This window comes from Hypanus sabinus (genome assembly GCF_030144855.1).
Source record: "Hypanus sabinus isolate sHypSab1 chromosome X1 unlocalized genomic scaffold, sHypSab1.hap1 SUPER_X1_unloc_16, whole genome shotgun sequence".
In the NCBI taxonomy this organism is placed as follows: domain Eukaryota; kingdom Metazoa; phylum Chordata; class Chondrichthyes; order Myliobatiformes; family Dasyatidae; genus Hypanus; species Hypanus sabinus.
Window position 1 is genome coordinate 152530 of NW_026778964.1, and position 12471 is coordinate 165000.

Genomic DNA, 12471 nt, shown 5'->3' on the forward strand with positions numbered 1-12471 from the left:
AATCTCCTCCTCTCCTCTGCACCCTCTCTAATCCAGGCAGCATCCTGGTGAATCTCCGCTGCACCCTCTCTAATCCAGGCTGCATCATGGTGAATCTCCCTCTGCACCCTGACCAATCCGGGCAGCATCCTGGTGAATCTCCTCTGCACCCTCTCTAATTCGGGCAGCATCCTGCTGAATCTCCTCTGCACCCTCTCCAATCCAGACAGCATCCTGGTGAATCTCCTCTGCACCCTCTCTAATCCAGGCAGCATCCTGGTGAATCTCCTCTATACCCTCTCTAATCCAGGCAGCATCCTGCTGAATCTCCCTCTGCACCCTCTCTAACCCAGGCAGCATCCTGGTGAATCTCCTCTGCACCCTCGCTATTCCTGGCCGCTTTCTGGTGAATCTCCTCTGCACCCTCTCTAATCCAGGCAGCATCCTGGCGAATCTCCACTGCACCCTCTCCAATCCAGTCAGCATCCTGGTGAATCTCCTCTGCACCCTCTCTAATCCAGTCAGCATCCTGGTAAATCTCCTCTGCACCCTCTCTTATCCAGGCAGCATCCTGGTAAATCTCCTCTGCACCCTCTCTAACCCAGGCAGCATCCTGGTGAATCTCCTCTGCACCCTCTCTGATCCAGGCAGCATCCTGGTGAATGTCCTCTGCACCCTCTCTAATCCAGGCAGCATCCTGGTGAATCTCCCTCTGCAACCTCTCCAATCCAGGCAGCATCCTGGTGAATCTCCTCTGCACCCTCTCTAATCCAGGCAGCATCCAGGTGAATCTCCTCTGCTCCCTCTCTAATCCAGGCAGCATCCTGGTGAATCTACTCCGCACACTCTCTAATCCAGGCAGCATCCTGGTGAATCTCCACTGCACCCTCTCTAATCCAGGCAGCATCCTGGTGAATCTCCTCTGCACCCTCTCCAATCCAGGCAGCATCCTGGTGAATCTACTACGCACACTCTCTAATCCAGGCAGCATCCTGGCGAATCTCCCTCTGCACCTTCTCTAATCCAGGCAGCATCCTGGTGAATCTACTCCGCACACTCTCTAATCCAGGCAGCATCCTGGTGAATCTCCACTGCACCCTCTCCAATCCAGGCAGCATCCTGGTGAATCTCCTCTGCATCCTCTCCAATCCAGGTAGCATCCTGGTGAATCTCCTCTGCACCCTCTCTAATCCAGGCAGCATCCTGGGGAATCTCCTCTGCACCCTCTCTAATCCAGGCAGCATCCTGGTGAATCTCGTCTTCACCCTCTCTAATCCGGGCAGCATCCTGGTGAATCTCCCTCTGCAACCTCTCTAATCCAGGCAGCATCCTGGTGAATCCCCCTCTGCACCCTCTCTAATCCAGGCAACATCCTGGTGAATCTCCTCTGCACCCTCTCTAATCCAGGCCGCATCCTGGTAAATCTCCTCTGCACCCTCTCTAATCCAGGCAGCATCCTGGTGAATCTCCACTGCACACTCTCTAATCCGGGCCGCATCCTGGTGAATCTCCTCTGCACCCTCTCTAATCCGGGCCGCATCCTGGTGAATCTCCTCTGCACCTTCTCTAATCCGGGCAGCATCCTGGTGAATCTCCTCCGCACACTCTCCAATCCAGGCAGCATCCTGGTGAATCTCCTCTGCACCCTATCTAATCCAGGCAGCATCCTGCTGAATCTCCTCTGCACCCTCTCTAATCCAGGCAGCATCCTGGTGAATCTCCTCTGCACCTTCTCTAATCCAGGCAGCATCCTGGTGAATCTCCTCCGCACACTCTCCAATCCAGGCAGCATCCTGGTGAATCTCCTCTGCACCCTCTCTAATCCAGGCAGCATCCTAGTGAATCTCCTCCGCACCCTCTCCAATCCAGGCAGCATCCTGGTGAATCTCCTCGGCACCCTCTCCAATCCAGGCAGCATCCTTGTGAATCTACTCCGCACACTCTCTAATCTAGGCAGCATCATGGTGAATCTCCTCGGCACCCTCTCTAATCCAGGCAGCATCATGGTGAATCTCATCTGCACCCTCTCTAATCCAGACAGCATCCTGGTGAATCTCCTCTGCACACTCTCTAATCCAGGCAGCATCATGGTGAATGTCCTCTGCACACTCTCTAATCCAGGCAGCATCCTGTTGAATGTCCTCTGCACCCTCTCTAATCCAGGCAGTGTCCTGGTGAATCTCCTCTGCACCCTCTCCAATCCAGGCAGCATCCTGGTGAATCTCCCTCTGCACCCTCTCCAATCCAGGCAGCATCCTGGTGAATCTCCTCTGCACCCTCTCTAATCCAGGCAGCATCCAGGTGAATCACCTCTGCACCCTGTCCAATCCGGGCAGCGTCCTGGTGAATCTCCTCTGCACCCTCTCTAATTCGGGCAGCATCCTGCTGAATCTCCTCTGCACCCTCTCCAATCCAGTCAGCATCCTGGTGAATCTCCTCTGCACCCTCTCTAATCCAGGCAGCATCCTGGTGAATCTCCTCTGCACCCTCTCTAATCCAGGGAGCATCCTCGTGAATCTCCTCTGCACCCACTCTAATGCAAGCAGCATCCTGCTGAATCTCCCTCTGCACCCTCTCTAACCCAGGCAGCATCCTGGTGAATCTCCTCTGCACCCTCTCTAATCCTGGCCGCATTCTGGTGAATCTCCTCTGCACCCTCTCTAATCCAGGCAGCATCCTGGTGAATCTCCTCTGCACCCTCTCTAATTCAGGCAGCATCCTGGTGAATCTCCTCTGCACCCTCTCTAATCCAGGCAGCATCCTGGTGAATCTCCTCTGCACCCTCTCCAATCCAGGCAGCATTCTGCTGAATCTCCTCTGCACCCTCTCCAATCCAGGCAGCATCCTGGTGAATCTCCTCTGCCCCCTCTCTAATCCAGGCAGCATCCTGGTGAATCCCCTCGGCACCTTCTCTAATCCAGGCAGCATCCTGGTGAATCTCCTCTGCACCCTCTCCAATCCAGGCAGCATCCTGGTGAATCTCCTCTGCACACTCTCTAATCCAGGCAGCATCCTGGTGAATCCCCTCGGCACCTTCTCTAATCCAGGCAGCATCCTGGTGAATCTCCTCTGCACCCTCTCCAATCCAGGCAGCATCCTGGTGAATCTCCTCTGCACACTCTCTAATCCAGGCAGCATCCTGGTGAATCTCCTCTGCACCCTCTCCAATCCAGGCAGCATCCTGGTGAATCTCCCTCTGCACCCTCTCCAATCTGGGCAGCATCCTGGTGAATCTCCTCTGCACCCTCTCTAATCCGGGCCGCATCCTGGTGAATCTCCTCTGCACCCTCTCTAATCCTGGCCGCATACTGGTGTATCTCCTCGGCACCTTCTCCAATCCAGGCAGCATCCTGGTGAATCTCCTCTGCACCCTCTCCAATTCAGGCAGCATCCTGGTGAATCTCCTCTGCACACTCTCTAATCCAGGCAGCATCCTGGTGAATCTCCCTCTGCACCCCCTCTAATCCAGGCAGCATGCTGGTGAATTTCCTCTGCACCCTCTCCAATCCAGGCAGCATCCTGGTGAATCTCCTCTGCACCCTCTCTAATCCAGGCAGCATCCTGGTGAATCTCCTCTGCACTCTCTCTAATCCAGGCAGCATCCTGGTGAATCTCCTCCGCACCCTCTCTAATCCAGGCAGTGTCCAGGTGAATCTCCTCTGCACCCTCTCTAATCCAGGCTGCATCCTGGTGAATCTCCCTCTGCACCCTCTCTAAACCAGGCAGCGCCCTGGTGAATCTCCTCTGCACGCTCTCTAATCCTGGCCGCATCCTGGTGAATCTCCTCCGCACCTTCTCTAATCCAGGCAGAATCCTGGTGAATCTCCTCTGCACCCTCTGCAATCCAGGCAGCATCCTGGTGAATCTCCTCCTCTCCTCTGCACCCTCTCTAATCCAGGCAGCATCCTAGTGAATCTACTCCGCACACTCTCTAATCCAGGCAGCATCCTGGTGAATCTCCTCTGCACCTTCTCTAATCCAGGCAGCATCCTGGTGAATCTCCTCCGCACACTCTCCAATCCAGGCAGCATCCTGGTGAATCTCCTCTGCACCCTCTCTAATCCAGGCATCATCCTAGTGAATCTCCTCCGCACCCTCTCCAATCCAGGCAGCATCCTGGTGAATCTCCTCTGCACCCTCTCCAATCCAGGCAGCATCCTTGTGAATCTACTCCGCACACTCTCTAATCTAGGCAGCATCATGGTGAATCTCCTCGGCACCCTCTCTAATCCAGGCAGCATCATGGTGAATCTCATCTGCACCCTCTCTAATCCAGACAGCATCCTGGTGAATCTCCTCTGCACACTCTCTAATCCAGGCAGCATCATGGTGAATGTCCTCTGCACACTCTCTAATCCAGGCAGCATCCTGTTGAATGTCCTCTGCACCCTCTCTAATCCAGGCAGTGTCCTGGTGAATCTCCTCTGCACCCTCTCCAATCCAGGCAGCATCCTGGTGAATCTCCCTCTGCACCCTCTCCAATCCAGGCAGCATCCTGGTGAATCTCCTCTGCACCCTCTCTAATCCAGGCAGCATCCAGGTGAATCACCTCTGCACCCTGTCCAATCCGGGCAGCGTCCTGGTGAATCTCCTCTGCACCCTCTCTAATTCGGGCAGCATCCTGCTGAATCTCCTCTGCACCCTCTCCAATCCAGTCAGCATCCTGGTGAATCTCCTCTGCACCCTCTCTAATCCAGGCAGCATCCTGGTGAATCTCCTCTGCACCCTCTCTAATCCAGGGAGCATCCTCGTGAATCTCCTCTGCACCCACTCTAATGCAAGCAGCATCCTGCTGAATCTCCCTCTGCACCCTCTCTAACCCAGGCAGCATCCTGGTGAATCTCCTCTGCACCCTCTCTAATCCTGGCCGCATTCTGGTGAATCTCCTCTGCACCCTCTCTAATCCAGGCAGCATCCTGGTGAATCTCCTCTGCACCCTCTCTAATTCAGGCAGCATCCTGGTGAATCTCCTCTGCACCCTCTCTAATCCAGGCAGCATCCTGGTGAATCTCCTCTGCACCCTCTCCAATCCAAGCAGCATTCTGGTGAATCTCCTCTGCACCCTCTCCAATCCAGGCAGCATCCTGGTGAATCTCCTCTGCCCCCTCTCTAATCCAGGCAGCATCCTGGTGAATCCCCTCGGCACCTTCTCTAATCCAGGCAGCATCCTGGTGAATCTCCTCTGCACCCTCTCCAATCCAGGCAGCATCCTGGTGAATCTCCTCTGCACACTCTCTAATCCAGGCAGCATCCTGGTGAATCCCCTCGGCACCTTCTCTAATCCAGGCAGCATCCTGGTGAATCTCCTCTGCACCCTCTCCAATCCAGGCAGCATCCTGGTGAATCTCCTCTGCACACTCTCAAATCCAGGCAGCATCCTGGTGAATCTCCTCTGCACCCTCTCCAATCCAGGCAGCATCCTGGTGAATCTCCCTCTGCACCCTCTCCAATCTGGGCAGCATCCTGGTGAATCTCCTCTGCACCCTCTCCAATCCAGGCAGCATCCTGGTGAATCTCCTCTGCACACTCTCAAATCCAGGCAGCATCCTGGTGAATCTCCTCTGCACCCTCTCCAATCCAGGCAGCATCCTGGTGAATCTCCCTCTGCACCCTCTCCAATCTGGGCAGCATCCTGGTGAATCTCCTCTGCACCCTCTCTAATCCGGGCCGCATCCTGGTGAATCTCCTCTGCACCCTCTCTAATCCTGGCCGCATACTGGTGTATCTCCTCGGCACCTTCTCTAATTCAGGCAGCATCCTGGTGAATCTCCTCTGCACCCTCTCTAATCCAGGCAGCATCCTGGTGAATCTCCTCTGCACCCTCTCCAATTCAGGCAGCATCCTGGTGAATCTCCTCTGCACACTCTCTAATCCAGTCAGCATCCTGGTGAATCTCCTCTGCACCCTCTCTAATCCAGGCAGCATCCTGGTGAATCTCCCTCTGCACCCCCTCTAATCCAGGCAGCATGCTGGTGAATCTCCTCTGCACCCTCTCCAATCCAGGCAGCATCCTGGTGAATCTCCTCTGCACCCTCTCTAATCCAGGCAGCATCCTGGTGAATCTCCTCTGCACTCTCTCTAATCCAGGCAGCATCCTGGTGAATCTCCTCCGCACCCTCTCTAATCCAGGCAGTGTCCAGGTGAATCTCCTCTGCACCCTCTCTAATCCAGGCTGCATCCTGGTGAATCTCCCTCTGCACCCTCTCTAAACCAGGCAGCGCCCTGGTGAATCTCCTCTGCACACTCTCTAATCCAGGCAGCATCCTGGTGAATCTCCTCTGCACGCTCTCTAATCCTGGCCGCATCCTGGTGAATCTCCTATTCACCCTCTCCAATCTGGGCAGCATCCTGGTGAATCTCCTCTTCACCTTCTCTAATCCTGGCCGCATCCTGGTGAATCTCCTCTGCACCTTCTCTAATCCAGGCAGAATCCTGGTGAATCTCCTCTGCACCCTCTGCAATCCAGGCAGCATCCTGGTGAATCTCCTCCTCTCCTCTGCACCCTCTCTAATCCAGGCAGCATCCTAGTGAATCTACTCCGCACACTCTCTAATCCAGGCAGCCTCCTGGTGAATCTCCTCCTCTCCTCTGCACCCTCTCTAATCCAGGCAGCATCCTGGTGAATCTCCACTGCACCCTCTCTAATCCAGGCAGCATCCTGGTGAATCTCCTCTGCACCCTCTCCAATCCAGGCAGCATCCTGGTGAATCTACTCCGCACACTCTCTAATCCAGGCAGCATCCTGGTGAATCTCCTCTGCACCCTCTCCAATCCAGGCAGCTTCCTGGTGAACCTACTCCACACACTCTCTAATCCAGGCAGCATCCTGGTGAATCTCCTCTGCACCTTCTCTAATCCAGGCAGCATTCTGGTGAATCTCCTCCTCTCCTCTGCACCCTCTCTAATCCAGGCAGCATCCTGGTAAATCTCCACTGCACCCTCTCTAATCCAGGCAGCATCCTGGTGAATCTACTCCACACACTCTCTAATCCAGGCAGCATCCTTGTGAATCTCCACTGCACCCTCTCTAATCCAGGCAGCATCCTGGTGAATCTCCTCTGCACCCTCTCCAATCCAGGCAGCATCCTGGTGAATCTCCTCTGCTCCCTCTCTAATCCAGGCAGCATCCTGGTGAATCTACTCCGCACACTCTCTAATCCAGGCAGCATCCTGGTGAATCTCCACTGCACCCTCTCTAATCCAGGCAGCATCCTGGTGAATCTCCTCTGCTCCCTCTCTAATCCAGGCAGCATCCTGGTGAATCTACTCCGCACACTCTCTAATCCAGGCAGCATCCTGGTGAATCTCCACTGCACCCTCTCTAATCCAGGCAGCATCCTGGAGAATCTCCTCTGCACCCTCTCCAATCCAGGCAGCATCCTGGTGAATCTACTCCGCACCCTCTTTAATCCAGGCAGCGTCCTGGTGAATCTCCTCCGCCCCCTCTCTAATCCAGGCAGCATCCTGGTGAATCTCCTCTGCACCCTCTCTAAACCAGGCAGCATCCTGGTGAATCTCCTCTGCACCCTCTCTAATCCAGGTAGCATCCTGGTGAATCTCCCTCTGCACCCTCTCTAATCCAGGCAGCATCCCGGTGAATCTCCTCCTCTCCTCTGCACCCTCTCTAATCCATGCAGCATCCTGGTGAATCTCCGCTGCACCCTCTCTAATCCAGGCAGCATCCTGGTGAATCTCCTCTGCACCCTCTCCAATCCAGGCAGCATCCTGGTGAATCTCCTCTGCACCCTCTCCAATCCAGGCAGCATCCTGGTGAATCTCCTCTGCACCCTCTCTAATCCAGGCAGCATCCAGGTGAATCTCCTCTGCACCCTCTCTAATCCAGGCTGCATCATGGTGAATCTCTCTCTGCACCCCCTCTAATCCGGGCAGCATCCTGTTGAATCTCCTCTGCACCCTGTCCAATCCGGGCAGCATCCTGGTGAATCACCCTCTGCACCCTCTCTAATCCAGGCAGCATCCTGGTGAATCTCCTCTGCACCCTCTCCAATCCAGGCAGCTTCCTGGTGAATCTCCTCTGCACCCTCTCCAATCCAGGCAACTTCCTGGTGAATCTCCTCTGCACCCTCTCCAATCCAGGCAGCATCCTGGTGAATCTCCTCTGCACCCTCTCCAATCCAGGCAGCTTCCTGGTGAATCTACTCCGCACACTCTCTAATCCAGGCAGCATCCTGGTGAATCTCCCTCTGCACCCTCTCTAATCCAGGCAGCATCCTCGTGAATCTCCTCCTCTCCTCTGCACCCTGTCTAATCCAGGCAGCATCCTGGTGAATCTCCTCTGCACCCTCTCTAATCCAGGCAGCATCCTGGTGAATCTCCTCTGCACCCTCTCCAATCCAGGCAGCATCCTGGTGAATCTCCTCTGCACCCTCTCCAATCCAGGCAGCATCCTGCTGAATCTCCTCTGCACCCTCTCTAATCCAGGCTGCATCATGGTGAATCTCCCTCTGCTCCCTGTCCAATCCGGGCAGCATCCTGGTGAATCACCCTCTGCACCCTTTCTAATCCAGGCAGCATCCTGGTGAATCTCCTCTGCACCCTCTCTAATCCTGGCCGCATCCTTGTGAATCTCCTCTGCACCCTCTCTAATCCAGGCAGCATCCTTGTGAATCCCCTCTGCACCCTTTCTAATCCAGGCAGCATCCTGGTGAATCTCCTCTGCACCCTCTCTAATCCAGGCAGCATCCTGGTGAATCTCCCTCTGCACCCTCTCTAATCCAGACTGCATCATGGTGAATCTCCCTCTGCACCCCCTCTAATCCGGGCAGCATCCTGTTGAATCTCCTCTGCACCCTGTCCAATCCAGGCAGCATCCTGGTGAATCACCCTCTGCACCCTCTCTAATCCAGGCAGCATCCTGGTGAATCTCCTCTGCACCCTCTCTAATCCTGGCCGCATCCTGGTGAATCTCCTCTGCACCCTCTGTAATCCAGGCAGCATCCTGGTGAATCTCCTCTGCACCCTGTCCAATCCGGGCAGCATCCTGGTGAATCACCCTCTGCACCCTCTCTAATCCAGGCAGCATCCTTGTGAATCTCCTCTGCAGCCTCTCTAATCCAGGCAGCATCCTGGTGAATCTCCTCTGCACCCTCTCTAATCCAGGCAGCATCCTGGTGAATCTCCTCCTCTCCTCTGCACCCTCTCTAATCCAGGCAGCATCCTGGTGAATCTCCTCTGCACCCTCCCTAATCCAGGCAGCATCCTGGTGAATCTCCTCTGCACCCTCTCCAATCCAGGCAGCATCCTGGTGAATCTCCTCTGCACCCTCTCTAATCCAGGCAGCATCCTGGTGAATCTCCTCTGCACCCTCTCTAATCCAGGCAGCATCCTGGTGAATCTCCTCTGCACCCTCCCTAATCCAGGCAGCATCCTGGTGAATCTCCTCTGCACCCTCTCCAATCCAGGCAGCATCCTGGTGAATCTCCTCTGCACCCTCTCTAATCCAGGCAGCATCCTGGTGAATCTCCTCTGCACCCTCTCTAATCCAGGCAGCATCCTGGTGAATCTCCTCTGCACCCTCTCGAAAGCCTGCACACCCTTCCTAAAATGAGGCTCCCAGAACTGAACACTATATTCCACAGTATCAGTCATTCCTGCCCTGGGGAACTATCTCTGGCAAGTGGTAGAATCAGTGGTCACCAACTTTTCTCTGAAAACATACCGCGGACCAATACCTTTCAGTAAGGGGTCCGTGGACCCCAGTGTTTGGTGGCCTCTGCATGAGTTCTAGGTTTCTGATCATCTTACACGTGCCCCTATCAAGTCATCTCTCGTCCTCTTTCGTCCTCGCTCACTCAACCTCTCCTCAGAATTCACGCTCTCGAGACTGAGTCTGGTCAACTTGCCATTGAAAGTTTTCCAAGTGGCGTTTCGCCCTGGGGGGGAGGATTCACTGCCGATGTAACGGTTTCTCTGTCGCAGCAGTGTTTGGGTTATGTCTGGAGATAACAGGGGGTTCTGTCACGGTCACCGTCCGATCGAGGGAGGGTTTTTTTTTCTTTTCCTTGTTGTGTGGCCGAGACCGAGGTGGTCTGGGTCTTTGGTACGGCGGGAGATGGAGAGAGAAGATGCTGGAATGGAGAGGTCCTAGACAGGAGGACGGAGCAGGGCTGGGAGTTGACGAAGCCCAGGAAATCGGTGGTGGACCAGCGGAAGGGAAATCGTGAGCTCCGACGTGCACATTAGACTTTCTCTTTTAAATGGCCCTTTCCCTTCTTGTTTTACTTTACTGACCCCGCAGTCAAATCAAGAATTATAAAGCTGAAACGTTTAATTGCGTATGGCGTACTGTCTGTTGTTCTGTGAACTGATTTGTGACGGGGTGACAGATCAGATAGCAGCCGCACAAACAGGAGGCTTTGCACCTCAGACTCCACACGTTTGGCGGGGTGGTTTACATTCTGAAACTACTCACCGTCTTCCCCCTGTTATCCCCACCTTCCCCATCTTCTCCCACATCTCACACGTCCTCTCCGCCGATGATGGCAGGGTCGAGAGACGGAAAGGCCCATTCGACTTTACAGTTGGTTAAAGGGTCAATAGACAATATCAGGAACGTGCTTCCTGTCTCTGGCGTGTCCAATTCCTTAATAATCTTCTATGTTTCAATCAGATCCCCTCTCATTCTTTGAAATTCCAGTCTATACAAGCCCAGTTGCTCCAATCTTTCAACATACGACAGTCCCGCCATTCCAGGAATTATCCTCGAGAACCTACGCTGCACTCCCTCAATAGCAAGAATGTCCTTCCTCAAATTTGGAGACCAAAACTGCACACAGTACTCCAGGTGTGGTCTCACCAGGGTCCTGTACAACTGCAGAAGGACCTCTTTACTCCTATACTCAACTCCCCTTGTTATGAAGGCCAACATGCCATTAGCTTTCTTCACTGCCTGCTGTACCTGCATGCTCGCTTTCAGTGACTGACGGACAAGGACACGAGGAGACCTCCAACGAGATGGGAAAGGAATGTGGTGGGCAGTGTGGGGAGGAAGCCTCTGAGGGCACCACAGCCTCATCGTAGGGTTTGGGGGTTTGCGAGCCTCAGTGACCCGGAGGGAGTCTGGGGCTCTGGGTCGGGTCACCCAGTGCCAAACAGGGTCAAAGAGTAGAGGTCAGACTGAGTGTGGTCCTCTGGTCCTCCAGGTTTATAGGGGGGGCTGTGTCAGCTCGGGGCCAACAACCCTTGATGGCCAAACAAAACTGTTATGGAAACGGCAATGAAGAGTCTTTCTACATCGGAGTGTGACGGTATTCCGGGTCTCCACCCGGGACTGGCCTGGCTGACAGCAGTGAGAAGCGATAGGAGGATACTGAGACGAAGAAGGGAGCCTGGAACACCCTCGGAGAAGGAGGACCCTCGTTGCTGCAGGAAACGGGCAACGGGCGAGGATGAGGGAGGGACGGGTCAGATCCACCTTCGAGTAGGTCGAAAAGCTGGCGCAACAGCATCAGCTGTAACGTTCTGTATTCCAAGAGGGGGGTTGGCAAGGAGTCTGCGGCGGAGTGCAAACGGGGGCAGCCAGAGACTTGCTCCCAGGGCAGAAGTGGCTGATACAAGGGCAGCATAATTTTAGGGTGATTGGTAATGAGTGTTGGGGGGGGGGGGGGAGGACACTTAAGGAACTCTTAGATCAGGGTGTGGGTGATCGAGAAACGAAGGGTTACATGGGAGGGAAAAGGGTTAGATGGGTCTTGGAGTCGGTTAAAGGGTCGGCACAGCATTATGTGGGCCGAATGGCCTGCGCTGTTCTACCTCCAACGTTCCTCTCCTCTTTCTGCTCTCCACGTCATCGATCTCCCATTTCTCCCATGTTCCCCGCCATTCCCTTTCTCCCCCACTCTCACCTCCTCCCTCGTCCTTCTCTCTGCATCTCCCAAACCTCGACCGCTGCATTTTGATGGGCTCCAACTTTGTTGTGGGGGGGGTGGGGGGTGGTGAACACTGCGCAGGGTCGGGAAAAAAAAGTTGCAGCAAGTTGTGAATTGGGCCAGCTCCACCACGGGCCAGGACATCTTCAAGGAGCGACGTCCATCATTAAGGACCCCCACCATCCAGGACATGCCATCTTCTCATTGCTACCATCAGGGAGGAGGTACAGGAGCCTGAAGATACACACTCAGCGATTCAGGAACAGCTTCTTCCCCTCTGCCATCAGGGAGGAGGTACAGGAGCCTGAAGACACACACTCAACGATTCAGGAACAGCTTCTTCCCCTCTGCCATCAGGGAGGAGGTACAGGAGCCTGAAGACACACACTCAACGATTCAGGAACAGCTTCTTCCCCTCTGCCATCAGGGAGGAGGTACAGGAGCCTGAAGACACACACTCAACGATTCAGGAACAGCTTCTTCCCCTCTGCCATCAGGGAGGAGGTACAGGAGCCTGAAGATACACACTCAGCGATTCAGGAACAGCTTCTTCCCCTCTGCCGTCAGGGAGGAGGTACAGGAGCCTGAAGACACACACTCAGTG

General features: G+C 54.7%; 1 protein-coding gene across 2 annotated transcripts in view; it reads right to left on the reverse strand.

The window, feature by feature from the left end:
* Positions 1–12471, reverse strand: part of LOC132385606 (outer dynein arm-docking complex subunit 4-like) — a 188453-nt gene that overhangs the window by 143155 nt on the left and 32827 nt on the right. The window lies entirely within an intron of this gene.